The sequence below is a fragment of the Gorilla gorilla genome, chromosome 14 (genome assembly GCF_029281585.2).
Source record: "Gorilla gorilla gorilla isolate KB3781 chromosome 14, NHGRI_mGorGor1-v2.1_pri, whole genome shotgun sequence".
Lineage (NCBI taxonomy): Eukaryota > Metazoa > Chordata > Mammalia > Primates > Hominidae > Gorilla > Gorilla gorilla.
The window spans coordinates 40,901,872-40,915,639 of NC_073238.2; the positions used below are offsets into that span (position 1 = coordinate 40,901,872).

General features: G+C 37.2%; 1 protein-coding gene and 1 pseudogene across 2 annotated transcripts in view; both read left to right on the top strand.

Moving 5' to 3' along the window:
- The window catches only part of WASF3 (WASP family member 3), a 131,279-nt gene that overhangs the window by 17,764 nt on the left and 99,747 nt on the right, over positions 1–13,768 (top strand). The window lies entirely within an intron of this gene.
- LOC129526181 (small ribosomal subunit protein eS1-like) lies at positions 953–2,483 on the top strand (annotated as a pseudogene).

Genomic DNA, 13,768 nt, shown 5'->3' on the forward strand with positions numbered 1-13,768 from the left:
CCAGTCCTTTTGCTTACGTTTCTTTAGTCATCCCTTGTTTAGATGGAGCTCAAGCCTGGATGTTCCATTGAATGTAATGTATCAGTGTCTCTCCTGTGCATCTAGGATTCTATTAGTTGTATAATGTTCTTGGCAGAACTGAGAACATAGTTAGCCTGTGGTCCAGATGATGAACCTGGGTTGAGAAAGGGATTAGAACCCTCAGGAAAGATACATGTGTAAGTATTTTGTGAGTTCTTGCTTGTTCAAAGTTTTTTTATTAGCTTCGTTAGTTGAAGGACAGGTTGGCTTGATATACAATCCTTTTTACTGAGCTTCTTTTCTTATTTTTAGTATTTATTTATTTGAGACAGGTTCTCACCCTTAGCTTTTTGAGAATGATTTTCTACTAGTCTTGCTTTTTATGTTGCTTTGCTAAGTCTGATGCCAGGCTGATTCATTCTCTGATATCTTTTAGCATGGAGGCCTCGAAGATATCCTTCATATGCGTAAAGTCTAATAGTTTACTAGGTTACATTTTTGGGGTAGTTTGTTCTTGGTCAGTTTTCCCCAGTTGGCTCTTAAAATGTGTAGATTCAGGTTTTTTATTTTCAGGAAGTTTTCTTAGAGTATTATTTTAAATATTCTGTTTTAGTGTTTTGAATATCTTCTTCCAGAGTTTGATGTATATGTATCTTGGAGGTATATGTATTTCTAATTATATAAATATTTGACCCTCTTTGCCTAATTTGTTTTAGTCACTTCAACTTTGACCCTTTATACTTCTTTTTAAATTTCACTTTCTTATGGTTGTTTTTCTACTTTTCCTCAATGCCCTTTGTAAAATTTTCATTTGAATCTATTATTCTCCCTTGGACATCTTAATTCCTTCTCTACTATGACTTTTTCTTTCTTTTGTTTCTTTCCTGGGTTCAAGCCACTCCTGTTTCATTACTTTCTTTTTTTTTCCTTTTCTATTTTTACTCTTCTTGGGGTCTTGAACTGTAAGAGGTCCTGGAACAGAAATTTGAGAATTGTTGCATCATACAGTAGTGGTTTACATGGGGAATTTCAGAAGTACTGATGCCTTTGACCTAGCCTCAGAAGTTGTGATGGTCTGAAGTGGTACATGGGCTTTGAAGATTTTAAATGATAGCCAGGAGATTGTAATGTTTGGGAACTTCACTGAGATATAGTTTGGAGTGTGGTACATCATGTGCTTATGTAACTTATGTACATACTATTTCAAAAAAGGTCTAAGTCAGTGGTTCCCAAGTTTTCAGAGAAGAGTCATCTGAAGATCATATTCATTTTTCATAGTTTGTTGTTAGTATGTAGAATTACAGTTAACTTTAAAAATAACTTTATTGTGGAACAATAATAGACTCATTGGAAATGCAAAAATAGTTCACAGAGGTTCTATGTATTCTTTACCCAGCTTCCTCCAGTGGTAACATCCTGCATAACTGTAGTATAATATCAAAACCACCCTTTTGGCTCTCTGAGCAGCACCATGGCTGTTGGCAAGAACAAACGCCTTACGAAAGGAGGCAAAAAGGGAGCCAAGAAGAAAGTGGTTGATCCATTTTCTAAGAAAGATTGGTATGATGTGAAAGCACCTTCTGTGTTCAATATAAGGAATATTGGAAAGATGCTAGTCACCAGGACCCAAGGAAACAAAATTGCATCTGATGGCCTCAAGGGTCATGTGTTTGAGGTGAGTCTTGCTGATTTGAAGAAAGATGAGATTGCATTTAGAAAATTCAAGCTGATTACTGAAGATGTTCAGGGCAAAAACTTCCTAACTTCCTTGGCATGGATCTTACCTGTGACAAAATGTGTTCCATGGTCAAAAATTGGCAGACAGTGATTAAAGCTCATGTTGATGTCAAGACTACCAATGGTTACGTGCTTTGTCTGTTCTGTGTTGGTTTTCCTAAAAAAAATGTAACAATCAGATATGGAAAACCTTTTATGCTCAGCACCAACAGGTCCACCAAATCCGGAAGAATATGATGGAAATCAAGACCCGGGAGGTACAGAAAAATGACTTGAAAGAAGTGGTCAATAAATTGATTCCAGACAGCATTGGAAAAGACATAGAAAAGACTTGCCAATCCATTTATCCTCTCCATGATGTCTTCGTTAGAAAAGTAAAAATGCTGAAGAAGCCCAAGTTTGAATTGGGAAAACTCATGGAGCTTCATGGTGAAGGCAGTAGTTCTGGAAAAGCCACTGGGAGCAAGACAGGTGCTAAAGTTGAATGGGCTGATGGATATGAACCACCAGTCCAAGAATCTGTTTAAAGTTCAGACTTATAATAATGGCAAGTAAAAAGTCCTATTTGTGGGGAAAAAAAATCAAAACCAGGAAATTGACATTGGTACAATCTGCAGACCTTATTCAGATTTCACTAGTTTATACATGCACTCAGTTGTGTGTTCTGTGCAATTTAATCATGTGTATAGATTCATGTAATCACTACCACATCAAGTTACAGAACTGTTCCATCAGCACAGAGGAACTCCCTTAGGTTTCCTCTTTGTAGTCACTACAGTTGATTTCTTTATATTAATTTGTATCATGTGACTTAGTTGAATTTGTCTTTTAATTCTAGTAGTTTTATTGTGGATTCCTTAGACTTTTTTAAATGTAATGTGGTAATCATGAAATTGACTAGCAAGACAATTTTACCTCTTTTCCAATCTAGATACTTTCTCCTCCTTTCCCCCCTTCTTTTCTTTCCTCCTGCCTTATTGCACTGGATAGAACTTCCTTTAGAATATTGCGTAGAAATTATAAGATTAGATATTCCTCCCTTGTTCCTGATTTCAGGGGGAAAGCATTCAGTCCTTCAACATTAAGCGTGATTTTAGTTGTTTTCTTGTAGACGACTTACCAGGTTGAGGAATTTTTCTTCTAAGTCTAGGAGTTTTTAATCACTGTGATAAGTTTAATAAAGTTGCTACCTTAGCATTCATTTTAGGCCTAACATAAATTGTTCGTAATTCAGTCATGCCCTGTCACCTTTGGCCTAGTTAGAACTTCCCCTCCCTGCAGTTGTTTGCAATATGGCCTACTTGTGCCTCATCTCACTGACCCAAAATGCAACACACCATGAGCTGCTGATCACAGTAAAACCTAATGGTCAGCCTCAGAAGTCATGTGAATAAGTTCCCATTCACATTTGTTTTCTTTAACCAATTCACAAGAAGGAAAACATAAGGAATAATGTCCCTTTTAAAGGTGTAGTTCCACAGTTCTTCTTTCTCCCTCTCCCTCCTGCTCCTTCCCTCTCCTGTCTCAGGACCTCCTGTCTGTCTCTGTTTGGCACTCTAACCTCTCTGGGACCTATGGGTAATAAACTTCTTTTGTTTCATGTATTTTGCCTTAGCTTCCTCATTGTGTCTCCATTGACACACACATACTGTATTGTTCTTGATATCATTTAACATCTTTTCTTTAACAAATCAACAGTCATGAATGGATATTGGATTTTGGGAAATGCTTTTTCTATTGAGATGATCATGTGATTTTGTCCTTTATGATAGTAGTTATTATATTGATTTTTGGAGATTAAGCTAACCTTATATTCTTGGTATACATTTCCTTTTTTTTTTTTTTTTTTTTTTGTGGGTCAGGGTCTTGCTCTGTTGCACAGGCTGGAGAGCAGTGGTGCAATCATAGCTCACTGTAACCCCAAACTCCAGGCTCAAGTGAGCCTCCCACCTCAGCCTCCTGAGTAGCTTGGACTACTGGTGTGTGCCACTAGGACCGGCTAATTTTTTAAGTTTTTTTTTAGAGATGGGGTCTCGCTATGCTGCTGAGGCTGGTCTTGAACTCCTGGCTTCAAGTGATCCTCTTGCCTTAAGGAGAGAGAAACTAGATTAAAATACAAAAGTAAATACCCAAGCCTAGAGAAGGAGAAAGATAGTGATGACTATTACTAACAAATTAATTATAGTAATTATTATTTTTTGCTTACCATTAGTTAATTTTGGATAGCAGACACATACATTCAAATATTTTAATAGTCCATGAAATATATAGGTGGGTAGTCTGGTTCTAGACGCATGTTAAACTGAAGTGCCAAGGATAGGAAGTAAGGTTGAAAGTAGTGGCATTCTTTTACTGAAAAGACATTTACTTTTTGGGTTGTTTTGCAGGTATAATGGTATCTCACCTACATTGTCACTTTGCCTAGTTTACTATTTTGTTTTTTGTTTGTTTCAGTGAATTCCTGAAAGAGAAAAAAGAAACAACATGATTCTCTCTGTAACAGCCCCCCGGACCCCCTCACCCAGTGTTCAGCATGATATAGACCCTTGTGTTTACCCTTTTTTTAAAACCAGGAAATGGTGCTCCTGGTGTTTGGTGTGAGCACTGATTATGCTTGGTCATCAGAAATGAATGAACTGGCAAGGGAAATGAATAAATGAGCTCAGAGAAAGCAAAACTGAATCATGCTGAAGATGCTTTCTAGGATGATTGTATTTCTGAAACCTTAAATCAAGCTTGTCCAACCTATGGCCCATGGGCTGCATGTGGCCCAGAATGGCTTTGAATGCAGCCCAACACAAATTTGTAAATTTTCTTAGAACATTACAAGATTTTTTTGTGATTTATTTATTATTTACTTATTTTTAGCTCATTAGCTGTCTTCAGTGTTAGTGTTAGTGTATTTTATGTGTGGCCCAAAACAATTCTTCTTCTTCCAGTGTGGCCCAGGGAAGCCAAAAGATTGGACACCCCTGCCTTAGATATTGAAAATTAGAGGTGCCTGCATTTCCAGTAATTAAGACAATTCTTACTGTGCATTTTTTGCTTTCCATTATCTTTCATTAAAAAAATCTCCAACTTTTACCTTTTAGAATATTAGGATAGAATCTTATTAATATGAATACGTCCAAAAGTTGGCTTTTGTAGTTTTCTTTTGTCAGAAGTGCTGTAGGATAATATAACTTAAAACACATACAGTTTTCTGCTTCTCTCAAGATGTTCAGTTCTTTTTCAGAAACATCTGAATGAATGGTGCTAAACTTTCCATGGGCTTTGTCTAAAACTCGACAAGCATTAGATTAATATTTCTTTTGTAGGTCCAATTAGCATTCAAATATTATTCCTGAAGTATTGGATTTCATATGTTATTTTTTGTTGCTTGTTGATATTTTGGTTTTATTTTGGGGGCTGCCTAATTCTCAGGTCAAATTATTTCTGGTAGTTTTGAAATTTCTTTTTTCTTTTTTTTTTTTTTTGAGACAGAGTTTTTGCTCTTGTTGCTCAGACTGGAGTGCGATGGCACGATCTCGGCTCACCTCAACCTCCGCCTCCCGGGTTCAAGCGATTCTTCTGCCTCAGCCTCCCGAGTGGCTGGAATTACAGGCGTGTGCCACCATACCCGGCTAATTTTATATTTTTAGTAGAGATGGAGTTTCTCCATGTTGGTCAGGTTGGTCTCGAGCTCCTGACCTCAGGTGATCTGCCCAACTCGGCCTCCCAAAGTGTTGGGATTACAGGCGTGAGCCACTGCACCCAGCATAAATTTCTTTTTTTTTTTTTTTTAAGGCAAGGTCACACTCCTGTCACCCAAGCTGGGGTGCAGTGGTACAATCTTGGCTCACTGCAAGCTTGACTTCTGGGATCAGTTGATCCCCCCACCTCAGCCTCCCTAGTAGCTGGGATTACAGGCATGTACCACCATGCCTGGCTAATTTTTTGTATTTTTAGAAGAGATGGGGTTTCGCCATGTTGCCCAGGCTGGTCTTGAACTCCTGAGCTCAAGTGATCTGCCTGTCTTGGCCTCCCAAAATGCTGGGATTATAGGTGTGAGCCACTATACCTGGTCAAATTTCTTTTTTTTAAGATTATTTTGAAAGTATTGGTTGTGATAAAATGAGGAAACCATATGTGAATGGATGGAATGTGGTGTCTTTTCCTAAGTTGAATAGAATTTGATTAATCTGACTATCCTCAGAAGATTTTGCAAATTTCATTTAAATTTAAGTTAACAGAATTTCTGAAGTAGTAATCTGAGGAGTTAACCTAGGCCAGCCAATTTTTTTTTTTTTTTAACAGTTGAATGAATAGAAATCCAGAAAAGTTTGAGTTGAGCAAGGCATTTTGATCTATTTCCCCACAGAAATCACTGGGAAAACTTTCACTTTTGTTCCAATCAGAGCAACTCCCTTTTAGTTGTTTAGTGTTTTGATTAACGTTTTATTTTAAGAAAGGTTCTGCTTTAAAAAAAAAAGTTAAAAACCACTGCTTTTAAGGGGAAGGGATCCCAAATAAGTATGAGTGGAAAGCTATCAGAGTCTCTTGGCTTTTTTAAAAAATTAGCGCCTACTAGAGAGTCTTTCCTTGACAGTCATTTGCTATAAACTAGGCTTTGATATGATCAGAATAGAAGGCATCATTTGGAGCATCAAATACAGAGGAAAATAAAGTGATTCTTCAGCCTTTGCTTTGGCATAGAATGTTACCAGGTATGGACTTAACTATGTTTGCTGAAATTATTTTCAGGTTTTAGAGTCAGGAATGAAGGAACATTCCTTGAGTATTTGATAGATTTGTGGTTTATAGACAGTAAATTCTATAATCGATGAGCTTCCTCTTTAGAAGTTCTTGAACCAAATTTATGATTCACTGTAAGCCAGTGTATAGGATTTAAAAGGATGAGTCTTTGCATGAGTCTGATTTCTAACTCATTTGATACTTCTTTTTCACTTCCAATAAATGTTATCTTGCTTTCTGAACAAAGTAGGTTATACATAAATGCAATTACATATGGATGGTTCCTGACTATACCTACACCCTTGTGTAGGTTTCAGGCTCTGGACTGGATGCTCTGTTGCCTCTAAGACCTGATGGGACAGGTCAGGAGCAGGGGCTTTGGGGCCAGACTGATTTGTGTTCAAATCTTGACTCTGTTGTTTATTAGCTGTGTGATTCGGGGACATTTCTTAACTTCTGTGATCCTTGATTTCCTAATCTAAAAAAGAAAGCCGGGCCGGGCACGGTGGCTCACACCTGTAATCCTAGCACTTTGGGAGGCCGAGGTGGGCGGATTGTCTGAGCTCAGGAGTTCGAGAAGAGCCTGGGCAACACAGTGAAAACCCTGTCTCTACTAAAATACAAAAAATTAGCTAGGTGTGGTGGTGTGCACCTGTAGTCCCAGTTACTCGGGAGGCTGAGGCAGGAGAATTGCTTGAACCCGGGAGGTGGAGGTTGCAGTGAGCTGAGATCATACCACTACACTCTAGCCTGGGTGACCGAGTGAGACTCTGTCTCAAAAAAAAAAAAAAAAAAAGCCTACCTCACAGTGTTGTACTTAAAGAGTATACTTAAGTAAGAGAATGTAAATAATAAATAAAGTGCTTAGTACTGTACCGAGAATAGAAAATTTCCCAGTAACTGGCAGAGTAAAGAAAGCAGCAATAGAGAGAAAATCCCTAAGAAACCTTCAGATCTGTATGTGTGTTCTGAGACCATACCTTGGAAGAGAGGACAAAAACAATGTAGGTCTCTTTTTCCAGCTATTAACATATATTCTAATAGGATAGATACCTTGAGAGAATAATTAGTCAATAAGAAAGATAATGACAGGCACCTCTATGGATGCTTAAAATGGGGGCAGAAAGAAATTAATGGTAAAGTGGTAATTTGAAGCCTAGGGTCTTAGTGGAAAGATAGCAACAGCCATGGTAAAGCAGTTTGGACAGTTACTGTGGATAGCATCTATCACTTTTGATAAGAGTACATGTTTGCATAATGATTTATGGGTTAAGTGTCTTTAGTTATGTGATCTCATTTGATGTATACAACACCATAAGGTGGCTTATTATTCAGATGACACTGGTCACATGGGGACAAGTTCCAAAGGGAGCAAGCAAGGACAGAAAAAACGATTATTTTCCGTAATGGTTAAGAAACAGAGAGGTTCTTATGGTCACAAATGGCAAGTGAACAGTAAAGCTGGTTCAAGAAATCCTGATTCTAGTCTAGGGCTCCTTCTCCTATAGTGTTTATTATTTTGTTTTTACTCAAAATGGAAGTACTTAAAGATGCAGAGTAGTTCATAATTAGAGTAGGCAGAAGTGGGGGTGAAGCTAAGAGTTGAAGGCTCCTTAAGCCCAAGTAGGAGTTATTTTCTGCTAGGTAGTGTCTTTCATTGAAAATTCCTTATTTCATTGAAAATTTTTTTAAATTATGAATTTGATTATATTACTTGTTATTTCTTTGAACCATTTTTCAGAAGAATGACCCTGAGCACACTCCGCTATGGTGTTTGTACTTTACCCTCTGTATTTCTTTTCTAGAACATCCTTTTCCCACTTCTTTTAGCTTCGACCATCTTTTGAAGCCACTCTAGCTTTGTTGGAGTTTGCTTTGTGATCAGGAGGCTACCTAAAGCCTGTTTCAGTCTCTTCAAATAGCCACAGCAGCGGCAGATAGTAACAGGAGTCAGAAGTGTGGTTGCCACTCAAGTAGCCCAAAAAGGTTTGCAGTACAGAAGCTGAAATGGCTTACCACAGATGTGATCCACTTAAAAAGGTTCTGAAAACTCAATTCAGTGAAGTGTGTTTGGGCTCTGCATTGGACCTGTGACTTCCTGTAATGTTTACTTAACCCCCTAACTTCTAAGTGGTAACTCCCCCACCTCCCTGGAGGGGAAAAAGATACGCAATTGGTTTTGCAGGATTATGGAGATCAAACAAGCATCTAACAAAGACTCTTCCTTCCAGGTACCTCTTTCTCTCTTCCCTCTCATCATAGATTAATCACTTAGTTGCAAGGGACCAGTAAATTAACAGAATGGTGAGCGTTTTCCTTTTCTTGCTGCTTTTGCTGGATGACTAGTGGTTTCTGCTGGAACAGAGATGAACCATCTCAAGGTTATGAAAATTCCTGACTGTGGCAAATGTGAAAGAGTGTCTTTTTAATTCCCGGGAAATACTAAGACTTCTTCTCTAAGGTGCTTATTTGTAAAGTAAAAAGGTGACCTTAATTTCCAGTGCTATGCAGTGAACACAATTTTTGTGGAAACTAGTCCTAGGATTTGAAATGAAGACTATATGGTCTCTGTTAATCTGTATTGGCAAACGCACTGCACTTTATTGAGAGTTCTGGTCGTTAACCAACGGAATTACTAGTGTTATAAAAATTTATTAAGGATGGCTTATTGGAGTTGACTTGTAATTTCAGTCATTTCTTTGTAATTATGAGGTAAAAGATGATTTGTCTTGAGTTTAATTATTTCTGTAAGTTAAAATAAGGAATTTGTAAAGCATTCCTCAGTTTTATGTTCAGTTATCTAGGAAACATTCAGCAAAGAAAGGATGTGAGATAATTATTCAGAAATTTTAGTTGCTCGTGGTTGTGTGTTGAAGGCATATACGTGACAAGCAGTTTTGGAATTTCTTGCAAAGTCAGTATTGCCCTGTAGATTGACCTTACAGAAAGTCCTTATTGTGTGTTTCAAAGTCTTCTTTGTAAATTAAAATATGAAAGCTGTTGTTACTCTGCTGATAGTTCTGATAACTCATGCTAACTAAATAGTCAAGGGAGTGGAAGAATACAGCCAGCATTCCATCATCTGGAAGGAAAGTAGTGAGGTGGCAGATCCCTGCCTGACTCAGCTTTCACCATGCCATAAATAATATCATTTTCCCAAGCAATACTGTGGAATGCAAAAAGAAAGAAGAACGTAAAAAAAAAAAAGTGGACTGAGATGAAGAAAGCCAATTTATAGTTGTAATAAATAATATTTTGTGTCAGAAAGGAAGAACAAATTGACAAGAACTTGGAGAAATACCAGCCATGGATAAAGGGAAATAAAAACGATGGAAATCCAGATGGTATAGAACTAAAGATCCAAATGTAAACAGCAGCTGTTTACATTAATTATCTTGTGGATGGAGTCCCTCACTGAGCTGATATGCTGTTACATTAGTGCTTTCAGGTTTTGGGTTGAATCGCTTAGGTATGCCTACACACTTGCTTTGAGAAAAATCGTATGGTTAGCTGTGCTTTCCTTAATAGTGGTAAGTTAAATAACTATAATTTTACTATACTCAGTCATATGGAGAGATTTGAAGACTGAAGTATAATTCTATGTTACTGCTAGTCGGTAAGCAGATGTCCCTACCTCATGGTCTCTTTGACTAAGTTAGATTGTAAGCCTCTGGAAGGCAGAAGACTGTTCTTCATGTCAGGTTTGGCATAATGCCTTTCATATAGTAGGGGCTCAGAAATCTCTGTTGATGTAATAAATTTGATAAGTGTTCACTGCTGAACCTGCATGTTGGTGGTAAGACCATATAATGGTCTTACCTAGAAAAACCATATAATGGTCTTACCTAGAAAAACCATATAATGGTCTTACCTAGAAAAACCATATAATGGTCTTACCTAGAAAAACCTTTTGACTTGTATTGCTTTGCTCTATCTTCTGCTAAAATTAAACTATACACCCCCCAAATGCATAATAAAAGCCCTTGCCTTGCTGTGTGGCTGACAGTTTCTAATGTGAGTGGAGGTAATAGCTGAGGATGGTGCTGTAGAAAACTTACGTCATAGGCCTAGGAAAGAAAGGTTTAAGGCTATCACCATGGATTCTGTTAGATGACTTGATTTTTACTGTATTAAAAGCTTCCTTTCCAGTGATTTGGGATTGCATGGAATAGAGTGCTGTACTTGGGTGTCACAGAACCCTGGGTTTGTGGATAGAATTATGATGCCCCAAAAATACCTCATTTGATATATAATCTTGATTTTGTTTATATAATTTTCTGTAATGAAGTAATATTTGATTTTTTTCAAGTAGTTTAATATTTGCCCTTTATTGTTTTTCAAGAATATTTTGAAAGACGTTTTCTTCTTCAAGATTGTTAAAAAAAATTTTGTGTTTCTTTTTGCTCTTTATTGGTTTTATTTTGCACATTTTTGCTGTTAATACATCTGAAACTTCTTTTGGTATAAGGGGTAAAGTGAGGACTCAGTTTGATTTTTTTCTCCTAATGAGTATCCAGTTGTTATAATAGCATTTAACCAATAACTCTTACCCTAGGGATTTAAAATGTCACATCCATCTTATACTGAGTTCCTATATATACTGCCAGTTTCTGCATTTTCTAGTCTATTCCATTATAGGTTTATTTATTCACACTATTTTAATTATTGAAGCTATATAATGTTTTAATATCTGATAGGGGATGTTCTCTACCCTTATTCTCCTTTTTCAGAATTGTCTGTCTTTGTTTGCTTTTCTATAAGAACTTTCAAGTAAGCTTGTCTAGTTCCTAAGAGAATTGTCAGGGATACTCAAGAAACACCTGCCCTCCGTGATCAATTCTAAGAGCCCCATCTGTATTATAAATCTGGAGACTGGGTTTTAGACCTTATTCTGACATTAACTGGCTCTGTAATAAAAAGATTAAATTCATGTTTTACTATTTTATAGATGTTTGCAGGTGCTTTTAAGAGAGTTATTTTGTACTGACAATTTTTTTGGTTTCTATATTCTCATCACTAAATAGAGCTATTTTAAAAATCTTCAATTTCAGTCTGGTCAACATGGCGAAACCCTGTCTTTACCAAAAATACAAAAAATTAGCCAGGTGTGGTGGCACACACCTGTAGTCCTGGCTACTTGGGAGGTTGAGGTGGGTGGATCACTTGAGCCTGGGAGGTGGAGGTTGCAGTGAGCCAGGATTGTGCCACTACACTCTAGCCTGGGCGACAGATTAAGACCCTGCCTCAAAAAAAAAAAAAAAAAAAAAAAAGGAAGAAGAATCCTCAGTTTTCTTTTTAAAAAGAATCCTCATTTTTTTTGCTTTTTTTTTTGGTTGGTTGGTTGTTTTTTTTTTTAGTATTGCAGAGGGGTCCTCATACTTGGAAAAATTGGAAACAACTGAATTAGAGTTCCCTAAACTCTTTCTTTTTTTTTTGAAAATTCAATTCTAAATAAATAAAAGGTGGTGTATCATCAATCCAATCAAGGATTGAATTTAAATCTTTGTGGCCTCTGAAAGGGCTACACAGTGGAGGGAAACTACAGAAATGGCTCTTGGCAAGATCATTTGTCTGTTTCTTTTCCTCTATAACCAGTTGGTGTTTTGAAAGGAAGCATATTGTCTAGATTTTCAGAGTTCTCTAAAAACAGGATGGGGGAGTATTATTTTTGAAGTATGTAGCATGATTGTATCTTCAGCACAATTAAGTGCTTTGAAAGCTTAAATTATTTGTGCTGTCATAATTGACTATTATGATTGAAATAAGTATGTATATCTTCTTTGCTTTTTGAGTGTTGTTAGATTGAGAGCTGCTGGACAGAATGATGGATTCATGGGAGAAGACAATCAAGGGGGTGGTAATTCTCTAAAGTCAAACTTGACATTTTGAAGGGCACATCGATCTGTAGCTTGTATAATTCTGTAACAAATTGGAAAATAATGGAACAAATGAAGAGGAAAAATTGGTCTTCATCTGTTGGTGAATGTCAGTCACTATTAAATTAAAATGAGTTTTTAAAATGAAGAGATCAAAAGTTTTTTTTGTCTCTTTTGGAAATTTACATTGAGGATTCATTGATTTATGATTGCTATAGGACTTAAAAAAAAAAAAAAGACTAAAAAATCCAAAACCAAACCCTAAAGAAAAGTTTACCAGCAACTCCATAATCCCATCAAGAATAATATTCTGAAGTAGAGGGCAAGGTTTGGAATTGGTTGACTCTAGTTACACAAGACTCAGTCTATTAAATAACTGTAAATAATGTTCTTAAGCAGAAGTAAATGTGATAATCAGATAAGCTGATAGAAATTACTATTCTTCAAATCAGGAAGATGAGAAGGAAGGTTAGGAAAAACAAGAATATAAGCAGAAAATAACCCTAGAGTGTAAGTCTGAAAAATTCAGAGTGGGAGTTGGTTTATTGAATCCTCAAATGCTGTTTGTTTGTATGCTGAATGGAAATAGAGGCAGGATAACTTAATGTGATGTGAGGTTTATGTTTTCACTGTTTAAAAACACAACATGACCAGACCAAATCAGAACCACAGAGTCCCAATTCCAGATTTCTGGGAGGGAAACCTGGCCCATTTTAGGTAGTGTCTGTCCCCATTCAGTCAGCTGTGGCCAGGAGGTTGGGGTAAGAGATTAAACCCTACTTGTGTTTTTACCAAAGTCAAATAGTATCCCCAAATCGGCTTCTGTTTCAGTTATCATCACAGATTACATTTTAGGAAATGTGTATATATTTTTCTTCTGGATTCTAATTTGATCTTGTCGAACCTTTTGTAGTTTTAAAATGCGTAACAGTTTACTTCCACCAGTAAAGTGTCAAGAGAGTACCTGTGTCCCTCCCCATCCTGGCCAACACTGGGATTTTTCATATGTTTAATCTTTGCTCATCTAACAAGTTAAAATGGTATGGCATTGCAGCTCTAATTTGTATTTCTTCTATAATTTATTTATTTTTTTAAGACCGTCTCACTCTGTCACCCAGGCTGGAGCGCAGTGGCATGATTATGGCTCACTGCAGCCTTGACCTCCTGGGCTCAAGTGATTCTCCTACCTCGGCCTCCCAAGTGGCTGGGGCCACAGGCACACACCACCACACCCAGCTATTTTTTTTTTTTTTTTTTTGGTAGAGATGGCGTTTCACCATGTTGCCCAGGCTAGTCTCGAACTCTTGGGCTCAAATGACCCTCTTGCCTCAGTCTCTCAAAGTGCTGGGATTATAGGCACGAGCTACTGTGCCTGGCCCTGTATTTCTTTATATTGCTTG